Source organism: Bubalus kerabau, chromosome 1 (genome assembly GCF_029407905.1).
Source record: "Bubalus kerabau isolate K-KA32 ecotype Philippines breed swamp buffalo chromosome 1, PCC_UOA_SB_1v2, whole genome shotgun sequence".
In the NCBI taxonomy this organism is placed as follows: Eukaryota; Metazoa; Chordata; class Mammalia; order Artiodactyla; family Bovidae; genus Bubalus; species Bubalus kerabau.
Window position 1 is genome coordinate 103,720,244 of NC_073624.1, and position 18,499 is coordinate 103,738,742.

Consider the following 18,499-nt stretch of genomic DNA (forward strand, 5'->3'; position numbering starts at 1 on the left):
GGTCCTTCAAGAAAATCTTTAGATACTGCCTTAAAGACTGAAGCTCCCCTATATTGGTTAAAAACAAAACTGAAACAACAACAAAAAACCACATAACATCTAAGGAGAGTTCTGTAATCAGTAAAACACAGGATGAATGGCACAGGTCTACAAATTGATCTTTATGCATAGCCTACCTAAATTTGAAAGTAATAGGGGTTGATTTGCAAACTTCTAATGGAGGTAGCCAGTATAACAAAATAGGTAAGTATTCTGCCTTATCATATCACCATAGCACCATGATTTTTCAGGAAGCATTCAAAAAGAACATTTAGGAGAATAGGCATTTGTTGATTCAGTCAGTTCTAAAAAAAGATACTTTCTAAAATTCCTCTTTGCTGTGATATACACATTTATTACCATTTTATGGTTTTCCCTGAATCCTCTATTATACAAGAACTTAAACTTAATCATGTCAGTCTTAGTTCTGCCAGCTCAGGTCCTTTTTAGAGACGTACAGCTCCCGCATTGGTGCAAGTTTCTGTCATTCCACATGGCTGGAAGGTAACATGTGAAATTATATCAGATAAGGCAGGGGTTAGGTCACCTATCCTTTCAAACTATGTTAAAGAGTTCAGAGTTTATCCTGAGAGAAAGGAGAGTACAACTGAGTCTCTCTTGACGACTTTCATTTGTTCTTGAAAACTCTTCAGCTACGTGAAAAGTCATTAATTGAAAATAATTCTATTATTTTAATGAGACATGTTTTTACATGTTCCATCCCAAATAAAGACATATAAACAATCACATACAGATAAATAGATATCACATGAATACTAAAACATTTCTATACATATTTAAAAGGAAATTCTGAATCTCAATTTCCAGGCATATTTCCCCATACCAACATGAGCACTCCAACAAGAGCTGGGTGTCCTACAACTCAATTCTGACACTATCTACCCGGAGATCACATCAGATCCCACAAGTTAAGGGTTCAGACCTACAAGACTGCCCCTACCCTCACTTCAGAAGCTAATGAAACGCCCAGGCTGTCACCTGTGCTTCTTACTAACTGGCTGTAAGTTGAAGGTTCCAACGACCCCCTCCTTGGGCTTCAGACACCAGTCACAGATCCAGGTTGTGACCTGCACTCCTGACTAGAGGTTCCCAGGAACTCCTCCTTAAGTCCAATAATTTGCTAGAGCAGCTCATAGAATTTAGAGAAACATTTTACTTACTTCATCACCAGTTTAGTGTGTGTGTGTGCATACTCAGTTGTGTCTTACTCTTTGCAAACCCATGGACTGTAGCCTGCCAGGCGAGAATTTCCCAGGGAAGAATCCTGAAGTAGGTTGCTGTTTCTTTCTCCATGGGATCTTCCCAACACAGGGATCAAACCCTCATCTCTTGAGGCTTCTACATAGGGAGGCAGGTTCCTTACCAGCTGAGCCACTAGGGAAGCCCAGTTTATTATAATAGGATATAATTTGGAAAATGCTAGATGGAAGAGATGCATAAGGCAAAGTATATGGGAGGAGCAAGGTAAATGCTCTGTCAGCATGCACCATTCTCCCCAAGTATCTATTAGTCACCAACCCTGAAACTCTGAACACCATCCTTCTGGATTTTTATGAAGGGTTCATTACATAGGCAGGATTGATTAAATCATTATGTGAGTACTAAATCATTTCAGTCGTGTCTGACTGTTTGTGACTCTACAGACTAGCCTATCATGTTCCTCTGACCATGGAGTTCTCCAGGCAAGAATACTGAAGTGGGTAGCCATTCCCTTCTTCAGGGGTTCTTCCTGAGTCAGAGATCGAACCCTCATCGCCTGCATTGCAGGCAGATTCTTTACTGTCTGAGGCACCTGTGAAGCCCAGTTAAATCGTTGGCCACTGGCAATTAACTCAGTCATGTCCAGTCTCTCTCCCCTCCCTAGAGGTGGGGATATAAGGGCCAAGGGAGAGGTAAGGGGGGACTGAAAGTGCCAACCTTCTAATAAGTGGTTGATTCTCCTGGTAGTTAGTCCCCCATTCTCAGGGTATATAAGGACTTTTAAGAAATCACCTCATTTACATAACAAAAGATACCTTTATAAAGACACATATATATACACTTCCCTTGTAGCTCAGTCGGTAAAGAATCTGCCTACAATGCAGGAGATCCAGGTTCAATCCCTGGGTTGGGAAGATTCCCCGGAGAAGGAAATGGCAGCCCATTCCAGTATTCTTGCCTGGAGAATCCCATGGACAGAGAAGCCTGGCAGACTACAGTCCATGGGGTCGCAAGAGTTGGACACAACTTAGCAACAAAGCCACTGCCATCATGCTTAGTCATGATCCTTTATTGGTTTATTTACATTTTATTTCCATGTCCTTCCTCAACACACACATGAATGGGTATATATGTAGTTATTATCAATTTCATCTCTATTTCTGTACTGTTAAAATGAATTACCTTCAAACTTCAAACACCAAAATCATCATGTAATACAAACATATATTTCTTATAAGTCATAATATCACAGTGTGATGATAAATACAATCTGTATGTATAATGTATAAATACCTGAAAATTCACTGTACTTGCTAAAGAAATAATTTGCTTGTGAGTAGTGAAGGACAGCATCAATGAGAAAGTCTTAGGAACGGGCATATTGTTATCTTGTATTCAAATCGCACTACTAATGAGGTTTTTACACACACATTTGAACAATCACAAAATAACTATAAGCTAAAGAAAAGGCTAATGTGAAAACAGTGCATGCTCACAGCAGTTGAAAGAACCATACCTTCTCATCACTCTAATTCAGCTTATGCAAGCAAAACAACATGTTTTAGATTCACCCCAAAACTGTATTCACATCAAATTTGTCCTTCAGTGTCACATAAATAGTTAAATGTGACTTTGCTTAAGATTGTAATGTTACTCCCTATGCTATATTTATTTAGTGTGTTTGGAGGTAAAAAATAAAGATTGTTACCTTAAAAAATAAGTTTTCTGAAAAATAATCTAACTCTTCCAGAGCCATAACAGCAAATAGGCATTAACAGCCATTAGGATATGCACATCTTTGGGCAAAAACGGGAGTTACTCAGCAAGGAGAGGGAATAATCAGATTTGGCGATTATAGACAGCATAGACTGTAGGCAAGCATTTATACAGCTGAAAGAAATGAGATGAACAGTGAATGGATGGTAGCACTGTTTAGCAGACAGGTTTAACTGGACTTACAGATGGTGTGAAAGGTTGGTGGGTGATAGTGCACGTACTGAGAAATATGACAGGAACAGAAGTAGCATCAGGGTGAGGAGAGAGAAGACAGTCTACTAAAGAATTGTTGGTTTTGAAGTCTCTACAGGAAACCTAAGAGGAGATGTCCAATAGGGAGTTACACAAGTCTAGAGCTCAGGAATAAAATCTTGGCAGAAGCTGGAGGTTTCATAGTCATTGTCAAATGATATTAGAAAGTAGAAAAATGGATGAGATTGCTTTGGGAGAGAGAATAAAGGAGACACAGGGCAAAACCTAAGGGCCATCAAATTTTAAAAGATGAGCAGAAATAGAGATCACAAAGAATACTTAAGAAGCAGGAACTTGAGACAGAAAGAAAACCAAGAGAGTATGGGACCACACAAGCTTTTCAAGTTTTTCAAGGAGGAAGGGTTAAGTACTGAGAGCTCAAATGAGATAAGACTAAAACAATGTACATTAGCTCTAGCAACAGAAGGATCAAAGTTATCTCAATGAGAATGATCCCAGTGGGAAATATTGGGAACAGAGGCTATTTGGAAGGTGTTGAGGAATGTGTTAAGTTTTAAAGAAACTTGAGCAAATCATCTGGCAGAGTTGACATCTCTAAACATAGAAGTCAAAGTAGTTATATTCAGAAACTCCTTTGGGAAAGTCTTGTAGCATCTATTATTTTTCCACAAACTGCTCAGCTGCACAATGAGAGATGAAAAGAGCTCCTACATTCCTCTCATTCTCTTTCATTTTTCACTCTAAACAAAGGCTAAAATAGATTTTATTGGGCTATTCTCCTTATCTTAAGAGTTGTTTACTTGTTTCATTAACTTGGGGGCAGCTGGAAGATTGGACACTAGATAAAAAGGGATTGTATAGGTTATATAATTCTTAAAGACTGATCAAGTTTTATCTTTTATTTTTCTGTTTACAATTTCAACCCGACTTTTGGTATATTGCATATTCAACAAACCTATTTTGCATGAATGGGTTTTTATGCTGGCAAGTTGATCGTCTCTTCTGACAGCTTATCACAAACTAACTCAGGGAGAACCAGCAATTTTTCAGTCATTTAAACTCATGTTAGTATTCACTTGGACGGAATTTAAAGAGTGACAAATACTTTTAAAGCAATTCTAAACAATCTCAGGAAAGATAAAAATTATAGACAAACTGTTTCCTCATACTACTCTGTTTTTGTTGGTGGTGGTTTATTGTTGTTGTTCATTATCAGGCTCATGTTCCTAGATTAGCCTGGACTGCTTTTAAATGTAATTAATATTTCACTTTAAAATTTTAAAATATTTTTTGTGTGTTTTATTTAATTCTTTCAATGACCATGTGAAGTAGATATTATCTAAGGTAATTTCTCCAATGGACTTTCCTGGTGACTCAGTGGTAAAGAATCCTCCTGCAAATGCAGGAGACACGAGTTTGACCCCTGGATTGGGAAGGTCCCCTGGAGAAGGAATTGGCAACCCACTCTAGTATTCTTGCCTGGGAAATCCCATGGACAGAGGAGCCTGGCAGCTACAGTCCACGGGGTCACAAAAGAGTTGGACATGACTCAGAGACTAAACAACAATTTCTCCAACAGTTGTACCCTTAGTAAGTGGAATTAGGATGAAAATCAGAGTCTTCTGATTCCAAGTAGTCTAATGTTCGGTTTAGGAAAACCTCGACTTTTCTTTATATGGTCATGTATTTGCTCACAAGCTGTATCTTCTATTTTGACGGGTGAATCATGGTACCTTATTATTTTTTAAATTTGCACTTTTCTGATAACTAATGATGCTGAGCATATTTTCTTGCTTAGTGGTCATTTTGATATTTTTATTTTGTGAATTATCTTTTTGAGTCTCTTGGCCGTGGTCAAAATGGTTTGCTCATTAGAAGCATCTATTAGAAATAATTTTTCCCAGTTTATGGCTTGTCTTTCTATTTTCCTAATGGTACCTTTTGATGAACAGAAACTTAATTTTATTTTTATTTATTTTTTTCTTTTTTTAAATTTTATTTTATTTTTAAACTTTACATAATTGTATTAGTTTTGCCAAATATCAAAATGAATCCGCCACAGGTATACATGTGTTCCCCATCCTGAACCCTCCTCCCTCCTCCCTCCCCATTCCATCCCTCTGGGTCGTCCCAGTGCACTAGCCCCAAGCATCCAGTATTGTGCATCGAACCTGGACTGGCAATTCGTTTCATACATGATATTTTACATGTTTCAATGCCATTCTCCCAAATCTTCCCACCCTTTCCCTCTCCCACAGAGTCCATAAGACTGTTCTATACATCAGTGTCTCTTTTGCTGTCTTGTACACAGGGTTATTGTTACCATCTTTCTAAATTCCATATATATGCGTTAGTATACTGTATTGGTGTTTTTCTTTCTGGCTTACTTCACTCTGTATAATAGGCTCCAGTTTCATCCACCTCTGTCCAATTTGCAAATCTTTTAAGTCTTTTTGAGTCCTGTTTAAGAAATTTTTGCATATAATAATGTCATGTAGATATTCCTCTAACTTTCTAGGGCCAAAAATTTTACTTTAAGATTTTTTAATGACCAAATAAGAAAAGAATGCACAAACAAGTATAGAATTCAAAGTGTTCATAAGGTTAAAAGTAAAATAATATCCAGAAATACTTGATAATAAGGTCAGAGTAAAACTTCTTCTCTAGGACTAGACTATATGTGGATTATAATGATCAACACCCTCCTCAAACATCCTGACAATATTAACAGTGATGAGTTGCTTTTAATAACATCCCTCGATACAGCCAGTCACTTCATACTGTAAGGTAAATGAGTAAAAACACTTCTTGAGTCAATATAAGACATTTAATTCTAGGGTAGATCACTGAGTATGTAGGCAACTTCCATAGATAGCATTTCCCTTAATAATTCATTTGAAAGGTTCTAAGGAACTCTTGAGTATAAAATTTTACACTCAGAGATATTTGAATCCAGTTACTTCATCTTGCTGAATTATTATGGGCCATGTGCTTTAACCGGAGAAGGCGATGGCACCCCACTCCAGTACTCTTGCCTGGAAAATCCCATGGACAGAGGAGCCTGGTGGGCTGCAGTCCATGGGGTCACTAGGAGTCGGACACGACTGAGTGACTTCGCTTTCACTTTTCACTTTCATGCATTGGAGAAGGAAATGGTAACCCACTTGTGTGTTCTTGCCTGGAGAATCCCAGGGATGGGGGAGCCTGGTGGGCTGCCGTCTATGGGGTCGCACAGAGTCGGACACGACTGAAGTGACTTAACATAGAATAGCATGTGCTTTAACAATTGGGAAGGCCAGTGAGGACACATTGGTGCATATAAAGCTACTCTATTCTGCTAGGACTTGAATGAAGAAGTAACTCTTGTGGGGCCAAATTACCCTATAGGCAGAGAAAACACTTGTGACATCTATCAGTAAAGCACAGGTACCGTGGAAAAATTTTTTGAAAGAATTTAATAGAACAGGTACTAAAATCATTCACTATGTGAATGGTTAGAACATGGATAGATTATTTTCTTCATTTTAAAAAATTAAATAGAGGTGTGCTGCTGCTGCTGCTAAGTCACTTCAGTCGTGTCTGACTCTGTGCGACCCCATAGACGGCAGCCCACCAGGCTCCCCCGTCCCTGGGATTCTCCAGGCAAGAACACTGGAGTGGGTTGCCATTTCCTTCTCCAATGCATGAAAGTGAAGTCGCTCAGTCATGTCTGACTCTTAGCGATTCCATGGACTGCAGCCTACCAGGCTCCTCTGTCCATGGGATTTTCCAGGCAAGAGTACTGGAGTGGGGTGCCATTGCCTTCTGTGGCACCAAAAACCCTGTTCTTTGCTTTTGTCCTCTAAAATTTTCCTTTCCATAGGTCAGAAGAAACATTCTTTGGCATTATAAGGTATTTGGTTCTGGTTTTTAAGAACTAAATCAGAGTTCCCCTTAAACCTTATCTGAGTCTCATTTCTATCACTCTGTCTCTAGAGGCAATTACTACTATAAGTAATTACTACTCCTCATAAGAAATATGTATCTGTGGTACAACTAATATAAAATAAAGAAAAGATAAATAAAATAATCAAAATCATTCATAATTCCATAGCTTAGAGACAACCCCTACGATCTGATATGTTTTCCTTTAATTTTCTCTATGAATACTATATAATTGCTTGCAACAAACATTTTTATGTTTCCACATGCGGCATAGCTTAATGGTTAATCACAGAGACTCCCATTTGTTTATTTTTGCTTTTATTTTCGCTATTCTGGGAGATGGACTAAAAAAGATTTTGCTGTGATTTTCTTCAGAGAGTGTTCTGCCCGTGTTTTCCTCTAAGAGTTTTGTAGTGTCCAGTCTAACATACAGGTCTTTTATCTGTTTTGAGCTTATTTTGTGTATGGAGTTAAGGAGTGATCTAATTTCATTCTTTTACATGTGGCTGTCCAGTTTTACCAGCATCATTTGTTGAAGAGACTGTCTTTCCAACACTGTGTACTCTTGCCTCCTTTGTCATAGATTAATTGACCATAGATGCATGGGCTTATTTTTGGGTTTTCTATCTTTCTACATTGATCTATATTTCTATTTTTTGCACCAGTACCAAATGGGACCTACTTAAACTCAGAAGCTTTTGCACAGCAAAGGAAACAATAAACAAAACAAAAAGACAACCCACAGACTGGGATAAAATATTTGTAAATGATGTTACTGATAAGGGGTTAGTCTCCAAAATTTACAAACAGCTTATGATACTTACTAGCATCAAAATAAACAACCCATTCAAAATGACCTGAATAGACATTTCTCTAAAGAGGACATGCAGCTGGCCAATAGGCACATGAAAAGATGTTCAAAATACCTAGTTATTCAGTTCAGTTCAGTTCAGTCACTCAGTCGTGTCCGACTCTTTGCGACCCCATGAATCGCAGCATGCCAGGCCTCCCTGTCCATCACCAGCTCCTGGAGTTCACTCAGACTCACGTCCATCGAGTTGGTGATGCCATCCAGCCATCTCCTCCTCTGTTGTCCCCTTCTCCTCCTGCCCCCAATCCCTCCCAGCATCAGAGTCTTTTCCAATGAGTCAACTCTTCGCATGAGGTGGCCAAAGTACTGGAGTTTCAGCTTCAGCATCATTCCTTCCAAAGAAATCCCAGGGCTGATCTCCTTCAGAATGGACTGGTTGGATCTCCTTGCAGTCCAAGTGACTCTCAAGAGTCTTCTCCAGCATCACAGTTCAAAAGCGTCAATTCTTCGGTGCTCAGCTTACTGACTACAACGAGGTATCACCTCACACTGGGCGGAATGGCCATCATCAAAAAATCGACAAACAACAAATGCTGGAGAGGGTGTGGAGAGAAGGGAACCCTCTTGCCTTGTTGGTAGGAATGTAAATTGGTACAGCCACTATGGAGAACAGTATGGAGGTTCCTTGAAAAACTAAAAATAGAGCTACCATATAACCCTTCTATCCTACTCCTGGACATATATCCAGAGAAAAACATGGTCCAAAAAGATACATGTCCCCCAACATTCACTGCAGCACTGTTTACAAAGGCCAAGACATGGAAGCAACCTAAATGTCCATTGACAGAGGAATGGATAAAGAAGACGTGGTGGGAGGAGTAAAGAAGGAATGACAATCAAGGTAATCTTCAAGAAGGGTGAGGGTGTGACTTTTTAAAAAATTTTATACAATTTTAAAGGTTCTTTTCTATTTACGGTTTTTACAAAACATTGGCTATGTTCTCTGTGTTGTACAATACGTCCTTGAGCTTACCTTACAACCAGTAGTTTGTACCTCCTACTCCCCCAACCCTATATTGTCCCACCCCTACCTCAACTGGTAACATTACTTTGTTCTCTTATATCTGTGAGCCTACTTCTTTTATGTTATATTGATTTTTTAAAATAACCTTTTTTGGGGGAATAATTTTAACTTTACAGAAAAGCTTAAAAGATAATTCAGAGAGTTACAGTATACTCCCCACTCAGTTTCTGCTAATGCTAACATCTTACATGACTATGGTACATTTTTTTTTTTTATGACTATGGTACATTTATCAAAACTGAAACTAATATCGATACATTAACAAATTGAAATTTATCCAGTTTTTCCATTAATGTCTTTTCTCTGCTTCAAGACAACCCAATTCAGGACAACTCATTGCATTTAGTTGAATTAAGTTCTGAAAATGAATCATAACTGGAATGAACAAAAGGAAGAGAGGAAATCTCAGGATGACAATGCCCCTGCAGGGTGATGAAAGAAGAGGTGTTAAATGGCCTAGGCAATGACATGTGGGATAAAGGAGGGGGCTGGCTGGCTAGAACAGGCTAAGAAGGAGGTGGTAAGGGGTGGAAAGTTTTGGGAAATGATTTGGGATATGTTAGAATGGAAATGTTAAGCAGAGCAGTTGTATTTCATGGCCTTTATGGGGAGGGCAGTCAAGGGAGCAAGTATGTTCAAGGAAGTTGGGGAAAGAACATGGATTTCCAACCATTCCTGTTCAGATCTGCAGAAAAGAAGAATGTCTGGAAGAGACTAAGGGACATTTTGTCATTGAATTCTTACAGCAATCTTTCAGTTAAGTGTCATCATAATGCTCATTTCAGGAAAGGAAAGGGAGGTTTGTGAAAGTCATGTATTTTGCACAAGATCAAACTACAATCAGGGCTGGTACTGGAAACTGAGCCAGTGTTTGCCTTCAAAGCCTGTGTTTGATTGTCTAGTTTAAGCTAACATTTTCTTGATTATACTGATCAGAGTCCATATTATAATTTTCCTCCTCTTTCAAGCCCGTTGCTGAGTGCTAGACATTTGTATTTCATCAGCTTTTTCTGAAGGAAATCACTTGGGACTTTGATGTCCTGCAATACCCCTTCATGGCTCAGAATGTGTCTCCATTCTTTCAGGGTTACACAATAAGAAAATGATTTGAAGGCATCAATTATTTGACTAAGGGGGTCAGTTTGATCTTGGATTGGGTTAATTACATACTTTCAAAGTTCAACTAACTTAGGGGGTTAGATCACGACCCCTGTTTCTGTGTAGAGCTTAGGCTCTCACACTGTGGCTTGGGACTGGAGCCAGAACAAAGACAAGCAACCTGAGAAGTGGCAGGAAGCAGCTATGGGCAGTGGCATCAGAGGAAAAGAAAGCCTATATGATGTTTTCCCTTGCTTTAATTCCCCTCTGAAAATGAGTGTCTCTGAGAGGGGAAATACCTGAGGCGAGGTCTTCAAAGCACCTTTCTCTGACTTCACCCTTCCTTTATTCCTCCCTCCTTCCCTCTATCAGTTCTTTTCAGATTTCCAGGTTTTCTCCCGGACTTTCAAAATAAAATAATACTCATCACTCAATCTGGAAACATCATTAAAAAACCAGGATTGGTTCTATCACAATGCTGACCTTCAAGATTGATTAGCTGACATTTTCTTGACATTCTGTCGAGACTGTATTCATCATTTTTTATTAGTTGATTTCTCTCTGAATTAAAACTGCTTATCTTTTAGTTTTGCCTGATTTTCTTTCTACCCAACAATTCAGTAGATACTCCTTCTCAAACTCTCCTGATGACTTCTTTTATAATTGATAAATGCCCTATTCTTTGACTGTCAACCCTTCTCTAGCTTTATTCTTTTCTTGGGTGAATTTGCCCAGGCCCATGGCATTAGAAACCAACTAATGCTGCTGACCAACCAATTTATATTCTGTTCTTTGACTATTCTCCCAAACTCAAGTCATGTATCTGATTGACTATTTGAATCCATCTTTTCTTGGATATCTAATAGTCATCTCCATCTTACCAAGGTAAAAATTAAATTCTTAAGACATTTCAAATTTTATTTTCCCAAAATATTTCCCACCAAATGGGAAATAAATGGCAAAATGGGAAATAAATGGCAAAAACTCCCAATCATTTGCCTAAGCCCCAACTTTAGGAACCTCAACTGACTTCTTGAGTTCTCTGACTCCTCACTTCAATTCACAATCCAGTCCCATTGCCCATACCTAAGTCTGATCACTTCTCACCTCCACTGCTACCATCTTAATCTAAACCACCATCCTGTCCATTCTTACCATATCAAGAGCCTTCTAGCTGTCTCCTTGCCTCCATTTCTGCCCTTTGACAATCTATTTTCCACACAGCAGCTGGAGATATCTTTTAAATTTATAAAAGAGATCTGTCCCTCTTCTGCTCAAAATTCTTCAACAGCTTCCCATTATACATAAAATAAAACTCAATTTACTTATCATGGTCTACAAAAAAGGCCAACCCTACACAATCTGTTCCTGCTTTCCCTTCTGACATCATATCATTCTGATTTAACTCTTTCTGTTTCAGACTTACATTCTTACTGGTCCTCAAACAGGCCAAGATTGTTCCCACCTATCTTTATACTTGCTATTTTCTGCCTATGATTCTTCTTTTCACTCTCTGTGCAGCTGTTTCCTTCCCAAGATTAAGCATCTATTAATTGAAACCTTCTTGGATGATCTTTCAACACCCAATCTGTGTTGTCTCTGTCTTTCCAAGTAAAATTGAGCATTGTGTCTACCTTCCTCACTAGAATATTAACTTCATAAATTCAGGGACTCTTGACTTGACACACAGTAAAATCTCACACTTTTTTTTGATTGTCTGAGTAAATACTAATCTCTTCCTTCTTGAATATTCCAATTCTCAAGTTCTGTAAATCTTGCATTGTACAAATGTTCATCTAATGTCATGTATATAATCTTAGCAATTTTTATGAAAACAGAGACCCACAGAAAACCGAGAAAGGCCAATTTAGCTCTTTTAAGGTATCTATTGAAACTAACACATGGTTAATATATTTTCTACAAAGTCCCCCATGGAAGATGTTATATGACAATTTGTAGCTTAAACCTGAAAACCCATAAGTGTTTTTGTTTTCTTTGACACAATTGATCCATAAATGAAAAAAGAGGGAACGATGGAGAAGAGATTAAAAATGATCAAATACCTGCAATATGAAAAGCCGTTTTGTTGAAAATGTTACATATCTTTTTTAGTTCTCCCTAAAAACTTCAAGGTATGTTTACATTAACTGTTTTTCTGATATGAGGTTGACTGTTTAATAAATTGCTTGAGATCAGATAGGTGATTGGTGGTGGAATCAAGGATGTCAGTTCTATTCAACAGCTAACACATTTTGCCCTGTATTACCTTGCATATCCAGAATTATACTATTTAAATATCTTATCCCTCTGGAATAACATAGTTCTACTGGACCATAAAGTTTTAGAAGTCACTCCATTTGTATTTACCTCCTGTCTTATTTATGCACTTATTAAATCCAACTGATCCAGACTTAATGAAACTCATGCTGGTGGAATAGTCTTGTTGTAGGTGAGGCTAGTCTAACATCCTAAAAAGTAAGTCATATAAAACAAGACACATTGAGACCAAAAAAATATATATATATATATATATATATATATATATAAAATAATAAGTGAAGACAAGAAAGAAAAATTATCTCCAGGTGTATGCTTAAGTTTGGTCTTCAAAGTAACACCATCTAAATTAGTCTTACAATTAACCTCATAAATGTACTTCTATTAAGCATCTAATAAACAGTTGAGGAACAGAGAAAAAGAAGCAAAGACAATTACGCCTAAAATATTTTAGAAGTCAGTGCTCCATTGTCTCTAATGTTTTTCCCTGTTTTTTACTGACTTTGTTTTCTTTTTAGTTCAATGAACAAGTAGCTCCATGGCAAACATCTTGCAACTGTTTGGAAATGGGTGCCTATATCTTTAAAACTCTTTGCTGGCTTTCTCATTCTTTAGTCAAAACAATAGCTTTCATTGGTGTTATATTTATGATTTGAAAAATCTCTTAGATATAACATCATATTGTTATCCTAAGAACCTTGAGTTTACAAAGAGCAGAGAATTTAGGAATTGAGGTCTGGTACCAGATTATCTAGGCTTCATTCTATCAGTCAGCAGCTGTGTAACTATGAGATTTAATGCCTTTTTGCCTCAATTTCCACAACTGGGCAATAAAGATACAGACATGTAATTCCTTTCTCATATTTTCCAATAAAGTATAAGTGGATTCACACTTGCAATTAAAAATATAATTATCATCCACTAATTCTAATCAACATTTGTTGTTCAGTTCCTAAGTCGTGTTTGACCCTTTGTGACCCCATGAAATGCAGCACACCAGGCTCCCCCTGTCCTTCACTGTCTCCCAGAGTTTGCTCAGATGCACGTCCATTGAGTGGGTAATGCTATCTACTCATCTCATCCTCTGCTGCCCCCTTCTCCTTTTGCCTTCAATTTAGGATATTCATAATGGAAGGTATGGTTTCTTCTCATGTTGTATATTTCAATTAGGTATATGTGAAGCTCTTTCAATCAAAATATTTAATTGACTCCTTACTTGCTGATGGAAATTACGACCAGGCTCCTCAGCCCAGAAAGAGCTACTCTGTGTGATGTGACTTTCTTCCTCAACATGGAGTGAGGACTACAAGGAGAGGTGGTCCCAAGGAAGGATGAGCAGCTTCCCAGGCTTCCCCAATGTGAGATTTCACTGTGGGCTTCACTGTTTTGTCATTCCTTTGTGTGATTTACATACTCAAATGGAAACCTAGAGTTTCATTCCACAGTGCTCTAAGAATGGTTGTGACTAATGATTTCTTTGGAAAAATCTAATGATGATAGCTATATGGGTAGCATATTAGAGGTTAGGATTTGCTTTCACATAGATTTCATGCAGGGTGCATACCTTGATATGTTCTTTGACAGATAAGGAAAAGCCAGAAATTCACTGATTTTCATACATTTGGACAAGCAATTGCCACATGGGGTACAAGATAGAGTGTAAGTTCACCCATTAGCACTTTTAAGTCTAAATTTCCTAATCTGTAAATTGGAGGTAATAAATACCTACCTACCTAGTGGATTATTGAGAGTATTAAACAGATACTATGTAACAGGAACTGTTCCAGGCACATAGGTGAGGCTAAGTCAATGTTAATAGTGCTACTTTTTAGATAGATGACAGAAACATCTCCTTGCCTTTCAAAGGAACCCTGAGTATATACCACCTATAAATTAATCTATGGTTAAAATAAGTAATCCATATTTGTTTGTTTTTGCCTTTGTGGCTTAATGAGTTTTACTTAACATTTTATTCCTAATATGCCTTTCCCAGAATTTGGTGCTTATGATCATTTCTGTCCTCATACTTTAGGTGACTGCTTTCTTAGGATACAAAACAAGTGTCCAAAAGCCCATTTTGAACTATAGTAACCTGAGATAGCAATAAAATTTGCATGAGGCAAATTCCTTCTTATTGAGGAAGACAAGTCTATATAGGATACAATAAAGTAATTCCTTCAGTGAAGGAAGAAACAATACACCCAAGTTAGAAATACACTGCATTTTGAACCTAATACAAAAAGTGTGAAATATAATTTTGCATTGCCTTGGCAAGATGTGACAGGATGATTCAAAGATAAAAGGTATAAATGGCTTATAAAATATTTCAAAGGGATTACAGAACATCAAAGAATTATTGCTAAATAAAAATTTGATTGAAAATGAATCAGAAACTTCAGAGCTAAATTTACTCAAGATGAACATGGCTATAAACCTATTTTTACAAAAGCAATGGTAAAAAGTGAACATTAGATTGGATTTTTTTTAAAAAAATTCAGAATCTAGGATTTGGTAAATGCAAAGCTAGATCGTATCCAGTTCTGCCAATATTAGAAACAATATTGTTCTACTTAGGCAGAGGGGCCGTGAGCCCTGCACAGAGCAGAATGCTGGGTTATGATCCTGGCCTTGAGTTTGCTACCATGTGCCCTTGGATGGATCAAGGGCCCTCTCTCTGTTTAATTTCCTCATCTAGATAATGAGGACGATTATAACATCTACTCTGCTTCCTTCCTACAGAGTGGATATCAGGGTCAAAAGAATAGGTATAAAAATAGATTCTGAATTCTAAGATGTTCCACAAGTGTTAAAGAAGAGTGAGAAACAACAATGAAATAACACTGTAGGTTCGAAAAAGTTACATTTCTAGATTTGACTTAAAACAAACAAAAATAAATTGTGTTTCTTTGGAAAGCCATGTTATTACCCATTAACTATTGCTGTCTACCATCTAACAAACCATCCCTAAATTTACTGCCTTAATTTATTTCATCACAATTCGGTAGGTTAGCAATTTGGGGGCTGGGTTCCATTGGGTAGTTCTGCTTTTCTCATCTGGATTTATTCATGCAACTGCAGTCTCTGAAGATTTGACTGGGATTGGATGGTATAAGCTGGTTATGTTTCTCGTGGTTTCTGTTAGCAGTCAGATAAGTGGTCTAGGGGCTTTCAGAAGGGAGGGTTCTTGCTCTAGTTCTTTTGTCTTCTGTTCGTTAGATCAGATTTTCTCACAGGGTACCTCAGCACAGTGGTTCAAAGGAGTGAGCACAGAAGCTGTAAGGCCGCTTGGAGCCTAAACTCAAAAGTCCTCTATCATCATTCCGGCTATGTTCTATTGGTCAAACCAAGATACAGGCCAACTGAAATTTGAGGGCTGAGAAAACAGACTCTGCTCCTTGATGCAGGGAGTGGCCCAGTCACATTACAAAAGCCTACTGGCCATTTTCACAGAGAATTTACCACACCACCAATTTGGTTGTTTGAACTATTGGTTAAGGAAGGATACTCCTTGAGGAAGATACAATCATACAAATCGCAAAGAAAAGGTCACATTTTCAATAGAGACATTTAATTAAGAATGGCAAGATTGGGAGTTTGGGATTGACATGTACACACTGCTATATTTAAAATAGATAACCAACAAGGACCTACTGTACAACACAGGAAACTGCTCAATAGTCTGTAATAACCTAAATGGGGAAAGAACTTGAAAAAGAATAGACACATGTGTATGTATAACTGAAGCACTTTGTTGAAACTGAAACTAACATAACATTGTTAATCAACTATAATCCAATATAACATAAACAAATTTGGGACTTCCCTGATGGTACAGTGGATAGGAATCTGCCTGCCAATACAGGGGACACAAGTTCAATTCCAAGACCAGGAAGATTCCACATCTGCTGAGCAACTAAGCCCGTGAGCCCACAACTACCAAGGTCCCTGCACCCTAGAACCCTTCCTCTGCAATGAAAGAGGCCACCACAATAAGAAGCCCATGCACTGCAACTATGACCCCTGCTCACCACAATTAGACAAAAGTTTGCACAGCAACAAAGACCTGGCTCAAACAAAAATAAAAATTAATAAAATTTTGAAAAATAAAAGCAAAATAAATTAAAAAAAAAAAGGTAAATCAATGGCAAAAGTGAATCCACTGGATAGCAAGTATAGGAATAAGTTAGAAAAAGGCAAGACAGGATGCATGGTCAAGATAACCGTAACTGAGAACTATGTGGGTTAAATCAAAAGAAAAGGGCATTAAAGTCATGCAATAAATAAAGTCACCTTAGGGTAAAAGACTAGAAATCATAGTGAGGGGCATAACTGGAAAGATTTTTGGAGGAGCAGATAATACAGGTGAGAGTTCTTTCAAGGGGACTCAAACAGGATTGAGCAGGGTAGAATTCAGAGTATATTCAGTAGTATCATTTCTAGAAGCAGCAAGAGCAGGTGCTGGATTTTGTCCATGACTCAGTACATGAAATTGTGTGAGGACAGGTAGGGTCAAATAACTTGAGTTAATTGGCAAACGCCATTGAGGAAGACAATGATCAAGAGGAAAAGTTAGGTTCACAAATTTGAAAAGCTATATAGGAATGAAAGAGAATCTGAGCAGGATTAGTTTCTAGGGTGATCTGAATAATTCTCTCAGCCTGATAATACTATATGTGTTAATTACTTACCAGCATCCATTTAAAAGCGCATATTCAGCACACACAATGTTTTAAGTGCCATGTTAGGCTGTGGAGATACAAGGTCAAGCAAAATGTATTCAAGGGCCTACAGATATTATCAATACAAGTGATAGTAGTTGTAAAAACACAATGTCTAAGAGGAGTAGAGAGGGGGCATCTCACTCAGGCTTGGATACAGGGCAGGCTTCCTCAATGATTACTGTCAAAGTTGGGGCCACAAGTGTGGGAATTATCACAGCACGGTGGGGAGAGGAGTGCTGGATGTATGTTTAAAGGAACTTAGGCCAAGTAAAGCTGGCAATATTTATATAACTCTTGCTTGACAGTTTTGCTCTTTGAAATATAATAACCATAATTACAATATTCAGTTCAGTTCAGTTGCTCAGTCGTGTCTGACTCTTTGAGACCCCATGAATTGCAGCACGCCAGGCCTCCCTGTCCATCACCAACTCCTGGAGTTCACTCAGACTCATGTCCATCGAGTCAGTGATGCCATCCAGCCATCTCATCCACTGTCATCCCCTTCTCCTCTTGCCCCAATCCCTCCCAGCATCAGAGTCTTTTCCAATGAGTCAACTCTTCGCATGAGGTGGCCAAAGTACTGGAGTTTCAGCTTTAGCATCATTCCTTCCAAAGAAATCCCAGGGCTGATCTCCTTCAGAATGGACTGGTCAGATCTCCTTGCAGTCCAAGGGACTCTCAAGAGTCCTCTCCAACACCACAGTTCAAAAGCATCAATTCTTTGGTGCTTAGCTTTCTTCACAGTCCAACTCTCACATCCATACATGACCACTGGAAAAATCATAGCCTTGCCTAGATGAACCTTTGTTGGCAAAGTAATGTCTCTGCTTTTCAATATGCTATCTAGGTGGGTCATAACTTTCCTTCCAGGGAGTAATGTCTTTTAATTTCATGGCTGCAGTCACCATCTGCAGTGATTTTGGAGCCCAAAAAAACAAAGTCTGACACTGTTTCCACTATTTCCCCATATATTTGCCATGAAGTGATGGGACTGGGTGCCATGATCTTCATTTTCTGAATGTTGAGCTTAAAGCCAACTTTTTCACTCTCCACTTTCACTTTCATCAAGAGGCTTTTGAGTTCCTCTTCACTTTCTGCCACAAGGGTGGTGTCATCTGCATATCTGAGGTTATTGATATTTCTCCTGGCACTCTTGATTCCAGCTTGTGCTTCTTCCAGCCCAGCATTTCTCATGATGTACTATGCATATAAGTTAAATAAGCAGGGTGACAATAGACAGCCTTGACGTACTTCTTTTCCTATTTGGAACCCGTCTGTTGTTCCATGTCCAGTTCTAACTGTTGCTTCCTGACCTGCATATAGGTTTCTCAAGAG